This window comes from Pseudophryne corroboree, chromosome 5 (genome assembly GCF_028390025.1).
Source record: "Pseudophryne corroboree isolate aPseCor3 chromosome 5, aPseCor3.hap2, whole genome shotgun sequence".
Classification (NCBI taxonomy): domain Eukaryota; kingdom Metazoa; phylum Chordata; class Amphibia; order Anura; family Myobatrachidae; genus Pseudophryne; species Pseudophryne corroboree.
Window position 1 is genome coordinate 845,135,962 of NC_086448.1, and position 24,433 is coordinate 845,160,394.

Genomic DNA, 24,433 nt, shown 5'->3' on the forward strand with positions numbered 1-24,433 from the left:
AGTAAGAACAGTTCAGATACTGGTCTGAGAAACAACTTAGTCTCTCCTTGCTTACACATCTTGACCTCAACCTTACGGACTTTCCCATCATTGCTTGGGAATGTCTTGGTGACAAGACTTAAAGGCCACTCATTACGTTGTGACTGACACTCTCTAACAAGCACAATGCCACCTGGTTTTAGGTTAGCTTTGGTAACTTGCCACTTGCTTCTTGGCTGAATTATACTGTCTTTTCTACCTGTCCCAAAAGGTGTTTGCAAGGCTCTGAACTTGTCTCCATTGACATTTGAACAAGTCTTTGGTGTTGAATTCTCTAGAAGGAGCATAGATAGACCCAGTCTTCTGAGTAAGGAGAGTGGCAGGGGTAAGCAGAAGTTGATCTTCTGGGTCATTAGAAACTGAAGTTTTGGGTCTGACATTGACAATAACTGAGACTTCAGCCATAAAGGTAGTTAAACTCTTGTGAGTAAGTCTTGCAGTTCCTACTTGCAGAAAGATGGAATCAAGGGTTCTGCGTATTATGCTGATCATCCTTTCCCAGGCTCCTCCCATATGAGAAGAATGAGGAGGGTTGAAAGTCCATGTACAAGCTTATTCACTAAGGTATTTCTCCACACCTTTGGTGTCAATGTTTGAGTGAATTTGTAATTCCTTGACTGCTCCGATGAAGTTGGCGCCCCTGTCAGAGCAGATGTGTTTAACAGGGCCGTGGATGGCAATGAAGCGTCTCAGGGCATTGATAAAGCTTGAAGTGTCCATTGATTCTATAACCTCAATGTAATCTGCTCTGATGCTCATGCAGGTGAATACAATTGCCCAATGCTTGCTGTTTGCATTCACTCCTCTCGTGTGTCGGGTGATAACAGTCCAGGGACCAAATACGTTGAGACCAATGTTAGAGAAGGGAGGATCTGTACAAAGCCTGTCTGCCGGAAGATTAGCCATCTTCTGAGTTTGAGAAGTGCCACGAAGTCTGCGACAAGTAATACATTTGAAGATTGTGTTGTTTACACACCTTTTCACTCCAATAATCCAGAACCCAGCTGAACGTAGAGCTCCCTCGGTGAACAGTCGTCCCTGGTGTTTGACTTCATTGTGATAGTGTTGCACAATTAAAGAAGCAATGTGGCGACTTCCGGGGATGATTAAAGGATTTTTTTCATTTGATCCTAAGTTCGCTTCTTGAAGGCGACCTCCTACTCTCAATAAATCATTCTCCTCGAGAAATGGGTCTAGCTTTTTTAAGGTGCTGTCTCTAAGTTTAGGATTCCCAGTGGTGGTGATGTGAATTTCTCTAGCATAGGTTTCGTGCTGAGCAGCATGGATGATGAGATTGTTGCATTTCTTCTACTGTGTAAGTATTTTGACAGTGATGCCAACCTTTACATTTGTTCACATTTGCATAGTGATGAGCGGGTTCGGTTCCTCGGAATCCGAACCCCCCCGAACTTCAGCCTTTTTACACGGGTCCGAGGCAGACTCGGATCTTCCCGCCTTGCTCGGTTAACCCGAGCGCGCCCGAACGTCATCATCCCGCTGTCGGATTCTCGCGAGGCTCGGGTTCTATCGCGAGACTCGGATTCTATATAAGGAGCCGCGCGTCGCCGCCATTTTCACACGAGCATTGAGATTGATAGGGAGAGGACGTGGCTGGCGTCCTCTCCGTTTAGAATAGAAATAGATAGAGAGTGAGAGTGAGACACTTCATTTACTGGAGCTTAGGAGTACTCAGAGAGTGCAGAGTTTACTAGTGACTGACCAGTGACCACCAGTGCAGTTTTATTATTATTTAATATAATCCGTTCTCTGCCTGAAAAAAAACGATACAAAGTGACACAGTAACAGTATACCATATCTGTGCTCAGCCTCAGTGTGCTGCATCAACTATGTATATCTGACTGTGCTGAGTGCTCACTGCTCACACAGCTTAATTGTGGGGGAGACTGGGGAGCAGTTATAGCAGGAGTAATAATAATAATAATAATAATTTTATTTATATAGCGCTCTTTCTCCAACAGGACTCAAGGCGAGTACATATATTTAACAGTGCACACTTTTGCTGCCAGAGTGCCACTGCCAGTGTGACTGACCAGTGACCACTGACCACCAGTATATTGTGATTGTCTGCCTGAAAAAGTTAAACACTCGTCGTGTGGTGTTTTTATTCTATAAACGCATTCTGCTGACAGTGTCCAGCAGGTCCGTCATTATATAATATATACCTGTCCGGCTGCAGTAGTGATATATATATATTTTTTATATCATTATCATCCAGTCTATATTAGCAGCAGACGCAGTACGGTAGTCCACGGCTGTAGCTACCTCTGTGTCGGCAGTCGCTCGTCCATCCATAATTGTATACCACCTACCTGTGGTGTTTTTTTTTCTTCTATCTTCTTGATACTAGTAGCTTACTTTAGGAGTCTGCAGTGCTGACAGTGTCCAGCAGGTCCGTCATTATATAATATATACCTGTCCGGCTACAGTAGTGATATATATATATTTTTTATATCATTATCATCCAGTCTATATTAGCAGCAGACGCAGTACGGTAGTCCACGGCTGTAGCTACCTCTGTGTCGGCAGTTGCTCGTCCATCCATAATTGTATACCACCTACCTGTTGTGTTTTTTTTTTCTATCTTCTTGATACTAGTAGCTTACTTTAGGAGTCTGCAGTGCTGACAGTGTCCAGCAGGTCCGTCATTATATAATATATACCTGTCCGGCTGCAGTAGTGATATATATATATTTTTTATATCATTATCATCCAGTCTATATTAGCAGCAGACGCAGTACGGTAGTCCACGGCTGTAGCTACCTCTGTGTCGGCAGTCGCTCGTCCATCCATAATTGTATACCACCTACCTGTGGTGTTTTTTTTTCTATCTTCTTGATACTGGTAGCTTACTTTAGGAGTCTGCAGTGCTGACAGTGTCCAGCAGGTCCGTCATTATATAATATATACCTGTCCAGCTGCAGTAGTGATATATATATATTTTTTATATCATTATCATCCAGTCTATATTAGCAGCAGACGCAGTACGGTAGTCCACGGCTGTAGCTACCTCTGTGTCGGCAGTCGCTCGTCCATCCATAATTGTATACCACCTACCTGCTGTGGTTTTTTTTTCTATCTTCTTGATACTAGTAGCTTATTTTAGGAGTCTGCAGTGCTGACAGTGTCCAGCAGGTCCGTCATTATATAATATATACCTGTCCGGCTGCAGTAGTGATATATATATTTTTAATATCATTATCATCCAGTCTATATTAGCAGCAGACGCAGTACGGTAGTCCACGGCTATAGCTACCTCTGTGTCGGCAGTCGCTTGTCCATCCATAATTGTATACCACCTACCTGTGGTGTTTTTTTTTTTCTATCTTCTTGATACTAGTAGCTTACTTTAGGAGTCTGCAGTGCTGACAGTGTCCAGCAGGTCCGTCATTATATAATATATACCTGTCCGGCTGCAGTAGTGATATATATATATTTTTTATATCATTATCATCCAGTCTATATTAGCAGCAGACGCAGTACGGTAGTCCACGGCTGTAGCTACCTCTGTGTCGGCAGTTGCTCGTCCATCCATAAGTATACTAGTATCCATCCATCTCCATTGTTTACCTGAGGTGCCTTTTAGTTGTGCCTATTAAAATATGGAGAACAAAAATGTTGAGGTTCCAAAAATAGGGAAAGATCAAGATCGACTTCCACCTCGTGCTGAAGCTGCTTCCACTAGTCATGGCCGAGACGATGAAATGCCATCAACGTCGTCTGCCAAGGCCGATGCCCAATGTCATAGTACAGAGCATGTAAAATCCAAAACACCAAATATCAGTTAAAAAAGGACTCAAAAATCTAAAATAAAATTGTCGGAGGAGAAGCGTAAACTTGCCAATATGCCATTTACCACACGGAGTGTCAAGGAACGGCTGAGGCCCTGACCTATGTTCATGGCTAGTGGTTCAGCTTCACATGAGGATGGAAGCACTCAGCCTCTCGCTAGAAAAATGAAAAGACTCAAGCTGGCAAAAGCACAGCAAAGAACTGTGCGTTCTTCGAAATCACAAATCCACAAGGAGAGTCCAATTGTGTCGTTTGCAATGCCTGACCTTCCCAACACTGGACGTGAAGAGCATGCGCCTTCCACCATTTGCACGCCCCCTGCAAGTGCTGGAAGGAGCACCCGCAGTCCAGTTCCTGATAGTCAGATTGAAGATGTCAGTGTTGAAGTACACCAGGATGAGGAGGATATGGGTGTTGCTGGCGCTGGGGAGGAAATTGACCAGGAGGATTCTGATGGTGAGGTGGTTTGTTTAAGTCAGGCACCCGGGGAGACACCTGTTGTCCATGGGAGGAATAGGGCCATTGACATGCCTGGTGAAAATACCAAAAAAATCAGCTCTTCGGTGTGGAAGTATTTCAACAGAAATGCGGACAACATTTGTCAAGCTGTGTGTTGCCTTTGTCAAGCTGTAATAAGTAGGGGTAAGGACGTTAACCACCTCGGAACATCCTCCCTTATACGTCACCTGCAGCGCATTCATCATAAGTCAGTGACAAGTTCAAAAACTTTGGGCGACAGCGGAAGCAGTCCACTGACCAGTAAATCCCTTCCTCTTGTAACCAAGCTCACGCAAACCACCCCACCAACTCCCTCAGTGTCAATTTCCTCCTTCCCCAGGAATGCCAATAGTCCTGCAGGCCATGTCACTGGCAATTCTGACGAGTCCTCTCCTGCCTGGGATTCCTCCGATGCATCCTTGCGTGTAACGCCTACTGCTGCTGGCGCTGCTGTTGTTGCTGCTGGGAGTCGATGGTCATCCCAGAGGGGAAGTCGTAAGACCACTTTTACTACTTCCACCAAGCAATTGACGGTCCAACAGTCCTTTGCGAGGAAGATGAAATATCACAGCAGTCATCCTGCTGCAAAGCGGATAACTGAGGCCTTGGCATCCTGGGCGGTGAGAAACGTGGTTCCAGTATCCATCATTACTGCAGAGCCAACTAGAGACTTGTTGGAGGTACTGTGTCCCCGGTACCAAATACCATCTAGGTTCCATTTCTCTAGGCAGGCGATACCGAAAATGTACACAGACCTCAGAAAAAGACTCACCAGTGTCCTAAAAAATGCAGTTGTACCCAATGTCCACTTAACCACGGACATGTGGACAAGTGGAGCAGGGCAGGCTCAGGACTATATGACTGTGACAGCCCACTGGGTAGATGTATGGACTCCCGCCGCAAGAACAGCAGCGGCGGCACCAGTAGCAGCATCTCGCAAACGCCAACTCTTTCCTAGGCAGGCTACGCTTTGTATCACCGCTTTCCAGAATACGCACACAGCTGAAAACCTCTTACGGCAACTGAGGAAGATCATCGCGGAATGGCTTACCCCAATTGGACTCTCCTGTGGATTTGTGGCATCGGACAACGCCAGCAATATTGTGTGTGCATTAAATCTGGGCAAATTCCAGCACGTCCCATGTTTTGCACATACCTTGAATTTGGTGGTGCAGAATTATTTAAAAAACGACAGGGGCGTGCAAGAGATGCTGTCGGTGGCCAGAAGAATTGCGGGACACTTTCGGCGTACAGGCACCACGTACAGAAGACTGGAGCACCACCAAAAACGCCTGAACCTGCCCTGCCATCATCTGAAGCAAGAAGTGGTAACGAGGTGGAATTCAACCCTCTATATGCTTCAGAGGTTGGAGGAGCAGCAAAAGGCCATTCAAGCCTATACAACTGAGCACGATATAGGAGGTGGAATGCACCTGTCTCAAGCGCAGTGGAGAATGATTTCAACGTTGTGCAAGGTTCTGCAACCTTTTGAACTTGCCACACGTGAAGTCAGTTCAGACACTGCCAGCCTGAGTCAGGTCATTCCCCTCATCAGGCTTTTGCAGAAGAAGCTGGAGACATTGAAGGAGGAGCTAACACAGAGCGATTCCGCTAGGCATGTGGGACTTGTGGATGGAGCCCTTAATTCGCTTAACAAGGATTCACGGGTGGTCAATCTGTTGAAATCAGAGCACTACATTTTGGCCACCGTGCTCGATCCTAGATTTAAAACCTACGTTGTATCTCTCTTTCCGGCAGACACAAGTCTGCAGGGGTTCAAAGAACTGCTGGTGAGAAAATTGTCAAGTCAAGCGGAACGCGACCTGTCAACATCTCCTCCTTCACATTCTCCCGCAACTGGGGGTGCGAGGAAAAGGCTCAGAATTCCGAGCCCACCCGCTGGCGGTGATGCAGGGCAGTCTGGAGCGACTGCTGATGCTGACATCTGGTCCGGACTGAAGGACCTGACAACGATTACGGACATGTCGTCTACTGTCACTGCATATGATTCTCTCCCCATTGAAAGAATGGTGGAGGATTATATGAGTGACCGCATCCAAGTAGGCACGTCAGACAGTCCGTACTTATACTGGCAGGAAAAAGAGGCAATTTGGAGGCCCTTGCACAAACTGGCTTTATTCTACCTAAGTTGCCCTCCCACAAGTGTGTACTCCGAAAGAGTGTTTAGTGCCACCGCTCACCTTGTCAGCAATCGGCGTACGAGGTTACATCCAGAAAATGTGGAGAAGATGATGTTCATCAAAATGAATTATAATCAATTCCTCCGTGGAGACATTCACCAGCAGCAATTGCCTCCACAAAGTACACAGGGAGCTGAGATGGTGGATTCCAGTGGGGACGAATTGATAATCTGTGAGGAGGGGGATGTACACGGTGATATATCGGAGGATGATGATGAGGTGGACATCTTGCCTCTGTAGAGCCAGTTTGTGCAAGGAGAGATTAATTGCTTCTTTTTTGGTGGGGGTCCAAACCAACCCGTCATTTCAGTCACAGTCGTGTGGCAGACCCTGTCACTGAAATGATGGGTTGGTTAAAGTGTGCATGTCCTGTTTATACAACATAAGGGTGGGTGGGAGGGCCCAAGGACAATTCCATCTTGCACCTCTTTTTTCTTTCATTTTTCTTTGCGTCATGTGCTGTTTGGGGAGTAGTTTTTGGAAGGGCCATCCTGCGTGACACTGCAGTGCCACTCCTAGATGGGCCAGGTGTTTGTGTCGGCCACTTGGGTCGCTTATCTTAGTCACACAGCTACCTCATTGCGCCTCTTTTTTTCTTTGCGTCATGTGCTGTTTGGGGGGTGTTTTTTGGAAGGGCCATCCTGCGTGACACTGCAGTGCCACTCCTAGATGGGCCAGGTGTTTGTGTCGGCCACTTGGGTCGCTTATCTTAGTCACACAGCTACCTCATTGCGCCTCTTTTTTTCTTTGCGTCATGTGCTGTTTGGGGGGTGTTTTTTGGAAGGGCCATCCTGCGTGACACTGCAGTGCCACTCCTAGATGGGCCAGGTGTTTGTGTCGGCTACTAGGGTCGCTTATCTTAGTCACACAGCTACCTCATTGCGCATCTTTTTTTTCTTCTTTGCGTCATGTGCTGTTTGGGGAGTAGTTTTTTGAAGGGCCATCCTGCGTGACACTGCAGTGACACTCCTAGATGGGCCAGGTGTTTGTGTCGGCCACTAGGGTCGCTTAGCTTAGTCACACAGCTACCTCATTGCGCCTCTTTTTTTCTTTGCGTCATGTGCTGTTTGGGGGGTGTTTTTTGGAAGGGCCATCCTGCGTGACACTGCAGTGCCACTCCTAGATGGGCCAGGTGTTTGTGTCGGCCACTAGGGTCGCTTAGCTTACTCACACAGCTACCTCATTGCGCCTCTTTTTTTTCTTCTTTGCGTCATGTGCTGTTTGGGGAGTAGTTTCTGGAAGGGCCATCCTGCGTGACACTGCAGTGCCACTCCTAGATGGGCCAGGTGTTTGTGTCGGCCACTTGGGTCGCTGAGCTTAGTCATCCAGCGACCTTGGTGCAAATTTTAGGACTAAAAATAATATTGTGAGGTGTGAGGTGTTCAGAATAGACTGAAAATGAGTGGAAATTATGGTTATTGAGGTTAATAATACTTTGGGATCAAAATGACCCCCAAATTCTATGATTTAAGCTGTTTTTTAGGGTTTTTTGAAAAAAACACCCGAATCCAAAACACACCCGAATCCGACAAAAAAAATTCGGTGAGGTTTTGCCAAAACGCGTTCGAACCCAAAACACGGCCGCGGAACCGAACCCAAAGCCAAAACACAAAACCCGAAAAATTGCCGGTGCTCATCACTACATTTGCAGCTGCAGTGCATTTAAAAGAACAAGCTATTAGGGTTAGGCAGGTAATGGCTCTAACAAGTGACTTCCAAGTTGAGAATCTTTGGAATCTGTGAGGTTCAAGTTGACCATCTAAAATTGTGGTATGGATTGTAGTTACTTGTGGACGTGTTTCAACATCTGAGTCTGCATCTACTAACTCTAATGTGTTACTTTCAGTATTGTTGTGATCTGTCTTGTATAGTAATTCAGGTCCTCTGAACCATGTGATGTCTTTGAGGAGACTGGCTGGGATGGTTCTTGTAGCGTAATCTGCAGGATTGTGAGCGGTGGATACATAATGCCACTGTTTTGGATTAGTGGATCTCCTGATCCTTAGCACACGATTGCTGACATAAACATGGAATTGCCTAGTCTCATTGCAAATGTAGCCTAACACTACTTTACTGTCTGTGTAGAATTCTGTTTCTGAGAGTTCCATGAGCTCGGCTAGTTCTACGGCTAGTACTGCAGCAGAAAGTTCTAGTCTGGGCACTGTGTGCTCTGGGAGCGGTGCTAGCTTCGCTTTGCCCATGACAAATCCAATGTGACATTCACCTTTGTTGTCTATGGTTTCAAGCAGCAGTGGAGCGAGGCACCTTGCCCGAAGCATGGCGAGCCATGCGAGGGGACACAGTGCACTAATTGGGGTTCCCCCGTCACTTTATGAAGAAAACGACAAAAAAAAAATCCAAAAGCTCATGTCGACCTTTTCACTTGTCGACCTAGTACAGGTCGACCTAACGACCATGTCGACCTATCATGGTAGACCCAATAACTGTCAACCTAAGTTGAGCCGACCCAACGACCCATACCCAGTTTTAAACAATCATCCACATATAAATCTTTTTCTACAAGTTGTCTAACATCTGAACCATACTCTAACTCACCCTCCTGAGCTGAACGTCTGAGTCCGTAGATGGCAACTGCTGGTACTCATGCGGTACTCTACAATATCTTTGAGGGAGTCATTATCTTTGAACCAAAGGAATCTTAGGAACTTCCTGTCTTTTTCTCTCACGAGGAAACAATGAAACATTTGTTAAATGTCAGCTGTGAAGGCAATAGAGTCCCTTCGGAAAACGTATGAGTACTCCAAGTAGCAGAGCCGGCCCTAACCAATATGATGCCCTAGGCAAGATTTTGGCTGGTGCCCCCTAGTACCGCCGCTAGTTCTGCAGGAGATGCCTGGCATGAGTCAGCTAGCAGGTCTGCTAACGTTGGGCGCCTTTTGTTTATGAAAATGCATCTTACTTGCATTACTATATGGCTAGGATGCACAAGCAGCTTCTGCTGATTAAAATGATATCCAGCATGCCTGTGCGACTGCAGCTGTATCTGCATAGGAAATACTACATTACAGTGATTTCCAGGAATACACTGCAACGTAGCATTTCGTATGCAGATACAGCCGCAGTCACACACAGAATATAGGCATGCTGCATATCATTTTAATCAGCAGAAGCTGCTGGTGCCCCTAAGCATACCAAATGCCCTAGGCATTTGCCTAGTTTGCCTATGCCTAAGGCCGGCTCTGCCAAGTAGTTTGTTGTTAAGGTCTGGTCCTGTCAGAAGCACATCATTTAAGGAGATTCCTTCAAATTTGGCACTGGAATCAAACACAACTCTCATCTGACCTGGTTTCCAGACTATGGGGGGGAAGGGGTGGTGTGCAGGGGATACTGTACCCTGGGCTCCCCTCTGTCAGGGGGCCATCTTAGCAGCAGTGTAGGCCCCAGGCACAGCAATGCACTGGGGCCCTTACCCATCCTTCAGCATTAGGGTGAGGGGTGCTATCAGCGGCAGCTTTGATGTCCCTCTGGTGGTAGGGGGTGTTCTATCTTCCGCTCAGCATGTAGGACCTGGAGCAGTAATTTCTGCTAATTTCTCCTTTACTGCACAGATGGTGGGAGATGGGGCGGGAGGGAGAACACTAAACTGTAGAAGGGGACATTGTGCTGAATGAAGGGCCCCAGTACATGACTTCCAGGGTGGTAGGGGGGGTGTAATATGCAGGGGAGGGGTGGATAGTGGCGTGGGCTTAATATTCATCATTTTCTGGTGGGAGGGCAGCTTCTCTGACTGCAGATATCTCAAGTTCCTGAAAATATATTTTTTAGCTTTCAATGGGATAAAACACTAGGGAGTCCCACCTGTCAGGATGTGCTGGGGACACCTTTCAGGAGGTGCTGGGGATACCTTTCAGGAGGTGCTGGGGACACCTTTCAGGAGGTGCTGGGGACACCTTTCAGGAGGTCCTGGGGACACCTGTCCGGAGGTACTGGGCAGAGGCGTAACTAGGGTAGGGTGAGTGGCCCAGCAGAGGGGGGTGCCGCCGGTGGCCAGGGCATCATGCCCACTCACCCCGTCATGCCACAATGTGAGGGGAGTAGAGCACAGCGTCTCTCCCTCCCCTCAATGTCCTCAACACCGCTGCAGCGCTGCGTGTGTCCGTGAGACCGGCATTAGCCAATCAGAGCTTGCGGACCGGCTCCTGATTGGCTGTCGGTCTGCGAGCTCTGATTGGCTAACGAACTGGCGCCACATAGCGCCACATAGCCATAGCCGCCGCCGGAGACCACATAGCCACCACCTAGCCGCCGCCAGAGCATTGAGGGGCAGGAGAGGCGCTGCGCTCTCCTCACATAGCACAAAGAAGCGGTGAGTGATGGGGGGGGGGCTGGGGGATCTTATATCTGGCACTGTGGGGCATGTAACTGGCACTGTGGGGCATTGTAACTGGCACTATGGGGGGCATTGTGGATCTGACACTGTGGGGCATTGTATCTGGCGCTGTGGGGCATTGTATCTGGCGCTGTGGGGCATTGTATCTGGCGCTGTGGGGCAATATGTATCTGGCACTGTGGGGCACTCTATCTGTCACTGTGTATCTGTCACTGTGGATCTGACACTGTGGGGCACTGTGTATCTGGCACTGTGGGGCACTGTGTATCTGGCACTGTGTATCTGGCACTGTGGGGCAATTGTGTATCTGGCACTGTGTAAAAAGGGGACTCTGCATATGTACTGTGCAAAAATTGAATGAAGGTGTGCTGAGAGACGACTCAAGGGGAGGTGATAGTGTGCTGAGAGACGACACAAGGGGTAGGTGATAGTGTGCTGAGAGACGACACAAGGGGGAGGTGATAGTGTGCTGAGAGACGACTCAAGGGGAGGTGATAGTGTGCTGAGAGACGACACAAGGGGTAGGTGATAGTGTGCTGAGAGACGACACAAGGGAGAGGTGATAGCGTGCTGAGAGGCGACACAAGGGGTAGGTGATAGTGTGCTGAGAGACGACTCAAGGGGGAGGTGATAGTGTGCTGAGAGATGACACAAGGGGTAGGTGATAGTGTGCTGAGAGACGATACAAGGGGTAGGTGATAGTGTGCTGAGAGACGACACAAGGGGGAGGTGATAGTGTGCTGAGAGATGACACAAGGGGTAGGTGATAGTGTGCTAAGAGACGACACAAGGGGTAGGTGATAGTGTGCTGAGAGACGACACAAGGGGGAGGTGATAGTGTGCTGAGAGACGACACAAGGGGTAGGTGATAGTGTGCTGAGAGACTACACAAGGGGTAGGTGATAGTGTGCTGAGAGATGACACAAGGGGTAGGTGATAGTGTGCTGAGAGATGACACAAGGGGGAGGTGATAGTGTGCTGAGAGACGACACAAGGGGGAGGTGATAGTGTGCTGAGAGACGACACAAGGGGTAGGTGATAGCGTGCTGAGAGACGACACAAGGGGGAGGTGATAGTGTGCTGAGAGACGACACAAGGGGGAGGTGATAGTGTGCTGAGAGACGACACAAGGGGTAGGTGATAGTGTGCTGAGAGACGACACAAGGGGTAGGTGATAGTGTGCTGAGAGACGACACAAGGGGTAGGTGATAGTGTGCTGAGAGACGACTCAAGGGGGAGGTGATAGTGTGCATAGAGACGACTCAAGGGGAGGTGATAGTGTGCTGAGAGACGACGCAGGGGTAGGTGATAGTGTGCTGAGAGACGACACAAGGGGGAGGTGATAGTGTGCTGAGAGACGACACAAGGGGGAGGTGATAGTGTGCTGAGAGACGACACAAGGGGGAGGTGATAGTGTGCTGAGAGGCGACACAAGGGGGAGGTGATAGTGTGCTGAGAGACGACACAAGGGGGAGGTGATAGTGTGCTGAGAGACGACACAAGGGGGAGGTGATAGTGTGCTGAGAGACGACACAAGGGGGAGGTGATAGTGTGCTGAGAGGCGACACAAGGGGGAGGTGATAGTGTGCTGAAAGACGACACAAGGGGGAGGTGATAGTGTGCTGAGAGACGACACAAGGGGTAGGTGATAGCGTGCTGAGAGACGACACAAGGGGGAGGTGATAGTGTGCTGAGAGACGACACAAGGGGGAGGTGATAGTGTGCTGAGAGGCGACACAAGGGGGAGGTGATAGTGTGCTGAGAGACGACACAAGGGGGAGGTGATAGCGTGCTGAGAGACGACACAAGGGGTAGGTGATAGCGTGCTGAGAGACGACACAAGGGGGAGGTGATAGTGTGCTGAGAGACGACACAAGGGGGAGGTGATAGTGTGCTGAGAGACGACACAAGGGGTAGGTGATAGTGTGCTGAGAGACGACACAAGGGGTAGGTGATAGTGTGCTGAGAGACGACACAAGGGGGAGGTGATAGTGTGCTGAGAGACGACACAAGGGGGAGGTGATAGTGTGCTGAGAGGCGACACAAGGGGGAGGTGATAGTGTGCTGAGAGACGACACAAGGGGGAGGTGATAGCGTGCTGAGAGACGACACAAGGGGTAGGTGATAGCGTGCTGAGAGACGACACAAGGGGGAGGTGATAGTGTGCTGAGAGACGACACAAGGGGGAGGTGATAGTGTGCTGAGAGACGACACAAGGGGTAGGTGATAGTGTGCTGAGAGACGACACAAGGGGTAGGTGATAGTGTGCTGAGAGACGACACAAGGGGGAGGTGATAGTGTGCTGAGAGACGACTCAAGGGGGAGGTGATAGTGTGCATAGAGACGACTCAAGGGGAGGTGATAGTGTGCTGAGAGACGACGCAGGGGTAGGTGATAGTGTGCTGAGAGACGACACAAGGGGGAGGTGATAGTGTGCTGAGAGACGACTCAAGGGGAGGTGATAGTGTGCTGAGAGACGACACAAGGGGTAGGTGATAGTGTGCTGAGAGACGACACAAGGGGGAGGTGATAGTGTGCTGAGAGACGACACAAGGGGGAAGTGATAGCGTGCTGAGAGACGACACAAGGGGGAGGTGATAGCGTGCTGAGAGGCGACACAAGGGGTAGGTGATAGTGTGCTGAGAGACGACTCAAGGGGGAGGTGATAGTGTGCTGAGAGATGACACAAGGGGTAGGTGATAGTGTGCTGAGAGACGACTCAAGGGGGAGGTGATAGTGTGCTGAGAGATGACACAAGGGGTAGGTGATAGTGTGCTGAGAGACGACACAAGGGGTAGGTGATAGTGTGCTGAGAGACGACACAAGGGGGAGGTGAAAGTGTGCTGAGAGACGACACAAGGGGGAGGTGATAGTGTGCTGAGAGACGACACAAGGGGTAGGTGATAGTGTGCTGAGAGACGACACAAGGGGTAGGTGATAGTGTGCTGAGAGACGACACAAGGGGTAGGTGATAGTGTGCTGAGAGACGACACAAGGGGTAGGTGATAGTGTGCTGAGAGACGACACAAGGGGGAGGTGATAGCGTGCTGAGAGACGACACAAGGGGGAGGTGATAGCGTGCTGAGAGGCGACACAAGGGGTAGGTGATAGTGTGCTGAGAGACGACTCAAGGGGGAGGTGATAGTGTGCTGAGAGATGACACAAGGGGTAGGTGATAGTGTGCTGAGAGACGACACAAGGGGGAGGTGATAGTGTGCTGAGAGACGACACAAGGGGGAGGTGATAGTGTGCTGAGAGACGACTCAAGGGTGTTAAAGCTAAATATTTATCTTACTTAAAACCCTTTAAGAGGTCTAAGAACACTGTACGCTATTGACGTATGGAATACCGTAAGGGTACGCACGTTGCGTAACAATCGCTTAGCCGTAGTCGAGACGCTCAAGCGTCACGTTCGCTCACGGCCAAGAGATCACAGGCAGGCACGCTATTGGCTGCCGACTAACGTAATGATACGCTATTAGCGTAGCGGACGCTCGGGACCACGAGGAGATCACTAGCGGCGCTGACGCTCACGCTCACAGTGTAAAACCTTTATATCTATACCATAAAACAATGTATTATGCAGTAAACCTTGGTGTAGTGATAGGGTGTAGATGTAACACAGTGTAACCTTATTAACTTAAAAGCTGTTCGAGCGTCTCCGACGCTCTGAGAATACTTAGAAATATAAGAAATACACAGATACCGATCTTAGGTTCTAACACCTTCTATGAACGTTCTATTTGCAAAAGAATAATACAATACAAGTCATACACTACCAATATAACATAGACTAACTAACCAGATAACTACACATGAAATACAATACAATAGTATTACGTTTAAGGGAAAATGAGAGAGAAAGAGGAGAGGAGAGAGAGATATGGCTCACAATAACAATAAAGACAATATGATTGCGGAGAAAACTTACGCACAAAGGGAACGATCGCATGCGCCTTTCTGAATATCCAGCTCCCGATTATCAGTGATGAGAACCGTTGAAGAGAGTGAGCTGGATCAGATCGGCTTGTCTATTTATGCCCCACACACAATACAATACAATGGTCCCTACAATCTCATTGTTCATTGGACACAGGAATTCGTCTTCGCATTATAACAAAAGGTCATAGGTTGATTCATACAGGTGGGCTGTGACTATTTCCAACAGCTCAGGTGGGTGGGAAACTAGGTTTCCCGCCGCATGGATAAGTGAGTGCAAATAATATTAAAAGTACATAAACTTCTTATGTCCATAACTATTCGCACGAGCGATTAATCCGCTTCAAACCAACACCGGAATATTGCTAATTAAATACTCTTCCGATGGATACTAAACACCACTGTATAACCCTTGTCTGACCCTTCGTATCAAACAAAGAGGGATCTCTTTGTTTATGAACATGCTACATTAACTAAACTTTCAGATTCTATCAAAGGGACCATAATCTACAAAATACATTATATGATTAAAATATGTAACGATTGAGTCGCACGCTAGGCACACATAAACTCTTCCGTAAATGCGCATACCGTGCGCCTGCGGGTGCATGTAACAGCGGGTATGCGTACGCACGGGAGAGCGCACGCATGCGCAGCGCGGACACGCATGAGGTGCAAATATGGCAGTGTGCATCATGATATTTTTCTGACTTTGACAGTCCACCCTTTGGCAGTCAACAATAACTGCCACTTTCTAAAACATTTCAAAAAGAGAAAAATATATGTCATGTGTAAATACATTTCCATGGTTGGGTAAGGGAGGAGAGAAGAAGTTGTGAAAAGGGTATGACCTAGTGAGATAGCAGAAGCATGTGTGTATGAATCCATGTTTGGGGGGTCATGTATCATCGTGCCGTACGTGTTGTAAATCAAGCTTCGAGGTATTGCAAAGTATACATTTGAATTCCTTCTTATCCCGCGGTACGGGTCTGTGGATGGGCTGTCAAACGTTACCGAGCTCTTTTCGGCTTTTGGTTGCAACAAAATGGGGGAGCACATTTTAGTTGATGATACATGAATGGGGGGGAATATGTGATTTCTGATATCTGTGCCTGTATTCCCTATCGACTATGTGTGTCATTACCTGAAGGTTGTAGAGATGAAGATAAGAAACAATTATGGTAAATGCAGTGGTATTCTATGTCAGGTTAATGAACATTTGTCGGTTGAAGTCTTGTCTGGTGTCTGTTGAATGCAGTCTTCTTTGGGCTTTTGCCAAAAAGTGTGGGCAAAAAGCTTTGTCAATGTCCATAGACTTACAAAAGTGTTGGGCTAGCGTAAATTTAAAATTTCTAGGGAAACTGGGGGTCTATGGCATAGTCCATCAATTATCTGTGTATAAGGTTGTCAAAACTTCTTCTTTAATCCATCTGTTGTCTGTGTACAGGATCATCAAATTCCTCGTCCAAGTGGGTCTTTTTACCTTGGAGAAAACGGAGAAACAGGTGAGAGAAACGGACCGTATAATCGCATTTTCATCACATCATTGTCTCTACCGTTGGGTCATAAATCAAATCCATTGGAATTACAATTTCCTCACTCCTTAGACTCATTACCCTGGTACTACGTTTGCACTTCATTAAAACCTGACCGCATCTAAATATCAAGCCAATCGTTATGACGACACCCAAGATACATAGGAGAAACTTCCCTACATCCATTATGACTCCTTGAGCCCATTCTCCTAAACCAGAGAACCAATTTCGCGGGTTCAACCATGACACCCAACCAGTCAGCTCATTACCCACAGCAGCAAGGGTGAGATTGTGTCTCCTGCGAAATTCCCACTTTAATTGGAGAATATCGTCCATCTTTTGGTCTATGACCTCGACCGGATCCTCGGTACTATTCGTAATATAAGTGCAGCATTTCACGCCGTACTGCGTTGCCAGTGTGACACAATATCCACCTGTCACTGCTGTGAGATAATTAAGAACCATTCTATGCTGAACCAGTTCTGTTTTATAAGCTTGGAGCTCTCTTCCAGTATACCTAAAAGTGTCATCATACATTTCTGTGATATTGTCTAATAAATTTGCAAGCGCAGAGATATACCTATAGTTCAGCACTCCTCTAGCGGTGCGAGTGAAGTCTAATGCGATTAGGAATTGAATCCCGGTGGATTCATGGATCAGATCAGAGGCCGGATGCTCTGTCCTTTCTGTCAGTTGCCTTTTAACGACGTGCTCGTAATGAGTGTGAGTATAAGGAGCTTGGGCACCACGGTGTATATCTTTCATTTTGGCATGTGATACAGTCATTACTTCAGGCAGTACTTTTCCAATATAACACAATCCTTCAGAGTTTGGGGCAAGCCACTTATACGCCTTCCTCCCGCATATGAAATATGCATCATCGGGGAGAACATATGGGACGGAGTAGGACATAACCATATTACACATCTTCCATGTGAAATCTCCTAACCCTAATTCTCCCATCTGTCTAGTACACGTATCAGTTTGTATGATATGTGCACAGTATCCTGGTGATACCTCTCCAACTCTCGTAATCCTACTTCCTAGGGTATACCTATATCGGAAAGATTTTTCTCTACTGGCTATGTGGCGTATAAGCTCTGTATCTGTAGGCATTCTATCTGCTCTATATGAAAAGGTCATGGTTTGGTTACTCCATGACACTTCCCAATTTCCCGGCTTTCGGGGATTGGAAATGTTAAAACATACTAGGGATCTATCCACATGATATTGGTGGAGCTTCAAACTAGGAGGGTTGGAGATATTAAACCTCCTGTCCACCGGTCTCCCACCCTTTAGCTCAAGTACCTCCCCTATCGTTAAAGGGAATGGTACTAAGCCCGATTTACTATGGCCTTGAGGTACTTGAGAGCATACCCAACAATCTGTCTGATTTAACACTTTACCCACTAAGGAGTGTTAGTCACTCAATGGATGCCGGTCCATGTGGATATTAAAACTGGATTGGCATTTCTTGATGCACCCATCCTCAACTACATTGTCACAGAGCCTACAGATACAGTTCTCTTTTCAGCTAACAATCCTTCACAATGTTTACAAATAACATGGCTGCTAGATCGTTTCCGGTACTCGCATTTGCTTGGTGGTTGTGTTGCTATTGGAAATTTACACCTCCGTCTCAGTCATCAGAACCTTTCTGGATCCTTTCTCGACCTCACTGGTACTCTCGCCGGAACAGACTGCTCTGGTCAACATCATGGTCAACAGGAAAATCCGTATCACAGTCTCTTGGGGCAAGTCCATCTTACAGGAGGAGAAAAGGAGAAATTTGTAATGGGGGTACAGGAAAACAGTTTGAGGGGGAGAGAAACTTGTTATGATAATTAGTTCTCTAGTCTTGTTGTTCTTCTTGTTCTGCTGTCATCTCAAAGGTGCTGTCTCTCAGTCTTCCAACCGAACATTCCGGTGATGCAATATTCCTTCCAAACCAGCGATCTTTCTGTAAGGAGCAAAAAATCTTGCATTACCATTTGTCTAACTGATGTGTGACATACTAGAGATGAGCGCCGGAAATTTTTCGGGTTTTGTGTTTTGGTTTTGGGTTCGGTTCCGCGGCCGTGTTTTGGGTTCGACCGCGTTTTGGCAAAACCTCACCGAATTTTTTTTGTCGGATTCGGGTGTGTTTTGGATTCGGGTGTTTTTTTCCAAAAAACCTAAAAAACAGCTTAAATCATAGAAATTGGCGGTCATTTTGATCCCAAAGTATTATTAACCTCAAAAACCATAATTTCCACTCATTTTCAGTCTATTCTGAATACCTCACACCTCACAATATTATTTTTAGTCCTAAAATTTGCACCGAGGTCGCTGTGTGAGTAAGATAAGCGACCCTAGTGGCCGACACAAACACCGGGCCCATCTAGGAGTGGCACTGCAGTGTCACGCAGGATGGCCCTTCCAAAAAACCCTCCCCAAACAGCACATGACGCAAAGAAAAAAAGAGGCGCAATGAGGTAGCTGTGTGAGTAAGATTAGCGACCCTAGTGGCCGACACAAACACCGGGCCCATCTAGGAGTGGCACTGCAGTGTCACGCAGGATGTCCCTTCCAAAAAACCCTCCCCAAACAGCACATGACGCAAAGAAAAAAAGAGGCGCAATGAGGTAGCTGTGTGAGTAAGATAAGCGACCCTAGTGGCCGACACAAACACCGGGCCCATCTAGGAGTGTCACTGCAGTGTCACGCAGGATGTCCCTTCCAAAAAACCCTCCCCAAACAGCACATGACGCAAAGAAAAAAAGAGGCGCAATGAGGTAGCTGTGTGAGTAAGATAAGCGACCCTAGTGGCCGACACAAACACCGGGCCCATCTAGGAGTGGCACTGCAGTGTCACGCAGGATGTCCCTTCCAAAAAACCCTCCCCAAACAGCACATGACGCAAAGAAAAAGAAAAGAAAAAAGAGGTGCAAGATGGAATTGTCCTTGGGCCCTCCCACCCTCCCTTATGTTGTATAAACAAAACAGGACATGCACACTTTAACCAACCCATCATTTCAGTGACAGGGTCTGCCACACGACTGTGACTGATATGACGGGTTGGTTTGGACCCCCCCCAAAAAAGAAGCAATTAATCTCTCCTTGCACAAACTGGCTCTACAGAGGCAAGATGTCCACCTCATCTTCACCCTCCGATATATCACCGTGTACATCCCCCTCCTCACAGATTATCAATTCGTCCCCACTGGAATCCACCATCTCAGCTCCCTGTGTACTTTGTGGAGGCAATTGCTGCTGGTCAATGTCTCCGCGGAGGAATTGATTATAATTCATTTTAATGAACATCATCTTCTCCACATTTTCTGGATGTAACCTCGTACGCCGATTGCTGACAAGGTGAGCGGCGGCACTAAACACTCTTTCGGAGTACACACTTGTGGGAGGGCAACTTAGGTAGAATAAAGCCAGTTTGTGCAAGGGCCTCCAAATTGCCTCTTTTTCCTGCCAGTATAAGTACGGACTGTGTGACGTGCCTACTTGGATGCGGTCACTCATATAATCCTCCACCATTCTATCAATGTTGAGAGAATCATATGCAGTGACAGTAGACGACATGTCCGTAATCGTTGTCAGGTCCTTCAGTCCGGACCAGATGTCAGCATCAGCAGTCGCTCCAGACTGCCCTGCATCACCGCCAGCGGGTGGGCTCGGAATTCTGAGCCTTTTCCTCGCACCCCCAGTTGTGGGAGAATGTGAAGGAGGAGATGTTGACAGGTCGCGTTCCGCTTGACTTGACAATTTTCTCACCAGCAGGTCTTTCAACCCCAGCAGACTTGTGTCTGCCGGAAAGAGAGATCCAAGGTAGGCTTTAAATCTAGGATCGAGCACGGTGGCCAAAATGTAGTGCTCTGATTTCAACAGATTGACCACCCGTGAATCCTTGTTAAGCGAATTAAGGGCTCCATCCACAAGTCCCACATGCCTAGCGGAATCGCTCCGTGTTAGCTCCTCCTTCAATGTCTCCAGCTTCTTCTGCAAAAGCCTGATGAGGGGAATGACCTGACTCAGGCTGGCAGTGTCTGAACTGACTTCACGTGTGGCAAGTTCAAAGGGCATCAGAACCTTGCACAACGTTGAAATCATTCTCCACTGCGCTTGAGACAGGTGCATTCCACCTACTATATCGTGCTCAATTGTATAGGCTTGAATGGCCTTTTGCTGCTCCTCCAACCTCTGAAGCATATAGAGGGTTGAATTCCACCTCGTTACCACTTCTTGCTTCAGATGATGGCAGGGCAGGTTCAGTAGTTTTTGGTGGTGCTCCAGTCTTCTGTACGTGGTGCCTGTACGCCGAAAGTGTCCCGCAATTCTTCTGGCCACCGACAGCATCTCTTGCACGCCCCTGTCGTTTTTTAAAAAATTCTGCACCACCAAATTCAAGGTATGTGCAAAACATGGGACGTGCTGGAATTTGCCCATATTTAATGCACACACAATATTGCTGGCGTTGTCCGATGCCACAAATCCACAGGAGAGTCCAATTGGGGTAAGCCATTCCGCGATGATCTTCCTCAGTTGCCGTAAGAGGTTTTCAGCTGTGTGCGTATTCTGGAAAGCGGTGATACAAAGCGTAGCCTGCCTAGGAAAGAGTTGGCGTTTGCGAGATGCTGCTACTGGTGCCGCCGCTGCTGTTCTTGCGGCGGGAGTCCATACATCTACCCAGTGGGCTGTCACAGTCATATAGTCCTGACCCTGCCCTGCTCCACTTGTCCACATGTCCGTGGTTAAGTGGACATTGGGTACAACTGCATTTTTTAGGACACTGGTGAGTCTTTTTCTGACGTCCGTGTACATTCTCGGTATCGCCTGCCTAGAGAAGTGGAACCTAGATGGTATTTGGTAACGGGGGCACACTGCCTCAATAAATTGTCTAGTTCCCTGTGAACTAACGGCGGATACCGGACGCACGTCTAACACCAACATAGTTGTCAAGGCCTCAGTTATCCGCTTTGCAGCAGGATGACTGCTGTGATATTTCATCTTCCTCGCAAAGGACTGTTGAACAGTCAATTGCTTACTGGAAGTAGTACAAGTGGTCTTACGACTTCCCCTCTGGGATGACCATCGACTCCCAGCAGCAACAACAGCAGCGCCAGCAGCAGTAGGCGTTACACGCAAGGATGCATCGGAGGAATCCCAGGCAGGAGAGGACTCGTCAGAATTGCCAGTGACATTGCCTGCAGGACTATTGGCATTCCTGGGGAAGGAGGAAATTGACACTGAGGGAGTTGGTGGGGTGGTTTGCGTGAGCTTGGTTACAAGAGGAAGGGATTTACTGGTCAGTGGACTGCTTCCGCTGTCACCCAAAGTTTTTGAACTTGTCACTGACTTATTATGAATGCGCTGCAGGTGACGTATAAGGGAGGATGTTCCGAGGTGGTTAACATCCTTACCCCTACTTATTACAGCTTGACAAAGGGAACACACGGCTTGACACCTGTTGTCCGCATTTCTGGTGAAATACTTCCACACCGAAGAGCTGATTTTTTTGGTATTTTCACCAGGCATGTCAACGGCCATATTCCTCCCACGGACAACAGGTGTCTCCCCGGGTGCCTGACTTAAACAAACCACCTCACCATCAGAATCCTCCTGGTCAATTTCCTCCCCAGCGCCAGCAACACCCATATCCTCCTCATCCTGGTGTACTTCAACACTGACATCTTCAATCTGACTATCAGGAACTGGACTGCGGGTGCTCCTTCCATCACTTGCAGGGGGCGTGCAAATGGTGGAAGGCGCATGCTCTTCACGTCCAGTGTTGGGAAGGTCAGGCATCGCAACCGACACAATTGGAGTCGGACTCTCCTTGTGGATTTGGGATTTCGAAGAACGCACAGTTCTTTGCGGTGCTACTGCTTTTGCCAGCTTTAGTCTTTTCATTTTTCTAGCGAGAGGCTGAGTGCTTCCATCCTCATGTGAAGCTGAACCACTAGCCATGAACATAGGCCAGGGCCTCAGCCGTTCCTTGCCACTCCGTGTGGTAAATGGCATATTGGCAAGTTTACGCTTCTCCTCCGACAATTTTATTTTAGGTTTTGGAGTCCTTTTTTTACTGATATTTGGTGTTTTGGATTTGACATGCTCTGTACTATGACATTGGGCATCGGCCTTGGCAGACGACGTTGCTGGCATTTCATCGTCTCGGCCATGACTAGTGGCAGCAGCTTCAGCACGAGGTGGAAGTGGATCTTGATCTTTCCCTAATTTTGGAACCTCAACATTTTTGTTCTCCATATTTTAATAGGCACAACTAAAAGGCACCTCAGGTAAACAATGGAGATGGATGGATTGGATACTAGTATACAATTATGGACGGGCTGCCGAGTGCCGACACAGAGGTAGCCACAGCCGTGAACTACCGCACTGTACTGTGTCTGCTGCTAATATATAGACTGGTTGATAAAGAGATAGTATACTCGTAACTAGTATGTATGTATAAAGAAAGAAAAAAAAACCACGGTTAGGTGGTATATACAATTATGGATGGGCTGCCGAGTGCCGACACAGAGGTAGCCACAGCCGTGAACTACCGCACTGTACTGTGTCTGCTGCTAATATATAGACTGGTTGATAAAGAGATAGTATACTCGTAACTAGTATGTATGTATAAAGAAAGAAAAAAAAACCACGGTTAGGTGGTATATACAATTATGGACGGGCTGCCGAGTGCCGACACAGAGGTAGCCACAGCCGTGAACTACCGCACTGTACTGTGTCTGCTGCTAATATATAGACTGGTTGATAAAGAGATAGTATACTCGTAACTAGTATGTATGTATAAAGAAAGAAAAAAAAAACACGGTTAGGTGGTATATACAATTATGGACGGGCTGCCGAGTGCCGACACAGAGGTAGCCACAGCCGTGAACTACCGCACTGTACTGTGTCTGCTGCTAATATATAGACTGGTTGATAAAGAGATAGTATACTCGTAACTAGTATGTATGTATAAAGAAAGAAAAAAAACCACGGTTAGGTGGTATATACAATTATGGACGGGCTGCCGAGTGCCGACACAGAGGTAGCCACAGCCGTGAACTACCGCACTGTACTGTGTCTGCTGCTAATATATAGACTGGTTGATAAAGAGATAGTATACTCGTAACTAGTATGTATGTATAAAGAAAGAAAAAAAAACCACGGTTAGGTGGTATATACAATTATGGACGGGCTGCCGAGTGCCGACACAGAGGTAGCCACAGCCGTGAACTACCGCACTGTACTGTGTCTGCTGCTAATATATAGACTGGTTGATAAAGAGATAGTATACTCGTAACTAGTATGTATGTATAAAGAAAAAAAAAAAACCACGGTTAGGTGGTATATACAATTATGGACGGGCTGCCGAGTGCCGACACAGAGGTAGCCACAGCCGTGAACTACCGCACTGTACTGTGTCTGCTGCTAATATAGACTGGTTGATAAAGAGATAGTATACTCGTAACTAGTATGTATGTATAAAGAAAGAAAAAAAAACCACGGTTAGGTGGTATATACAATTATGGACGGGCTGCCGAGTGCCGACACAGAGGTAGCCACAGCCGTGAACTACCGCACTGTACTGTGTCTGCTGCTAATATAGACTGGTTGATAAAGAGATAGTATACTCGTAACTAGTATGACTATAAAGAATGAAAAAAAAACCACGGTTAGGTGGTATATACAATTATGGACGGGCTGCCGAGTGCCGACACAGAGGTAGCCACAGCCGTGAACTACCGCACTGTACTGTGTCTGCTGCTAATATATAGACTGGTTGATAAAGAGATAGTATACTCGTAACTAGTATGTATGTATAAAGAAAGAAAAAAAAACCACGGTTAGGTGGTATATACAATTATGGACGGGCTGCCGAGTGCCGACACAGAGGTAGCCACAGCCGTGAACTACCGCACTGTACTGTGTCTGCTGCTAATATAGACTGGTTGATAAAGAGATAGTATACTCGTAACTAGTATGACTATAAAGAAAGAAAAAAAAACCACGGTTAGGTGGTATATACAATTATGGACGGGCTGCCGAGTGCCGACACAGAGGTA

At 47.4% G+C, this 24,433-nt stretch overlaps 1 protein-coding gene across 3 annotated transcripts in view; it reads left to right on the top strand.

Annotated features, from left to right (window-relative positions):
* The window catches only part of LOC134928679 (amiloride-sensitive amine oxidase [copper-containing]-like), a 199,419-nt gene that overhangs the window by 106,626 nt on the left and 68,360 nt on the right, over window positions 1–24,433 (top strand). Inside the window, exon 2 of one of the 3 annotated variants that reach the window (XM_063924666.1) lies at window positions 16,286–16,343. The exons of the other annotated variants lie outside the window; for them this stretch is intronic. The gene's annotated coding sequence lies outside the window, so the exon portion shown is untranslated. The remainder of the gene's footprint in view (window positions 1–16,285; window positions 16,344–24,433) is intronic. 3 annotated transcript variants of the gene reach the window in all.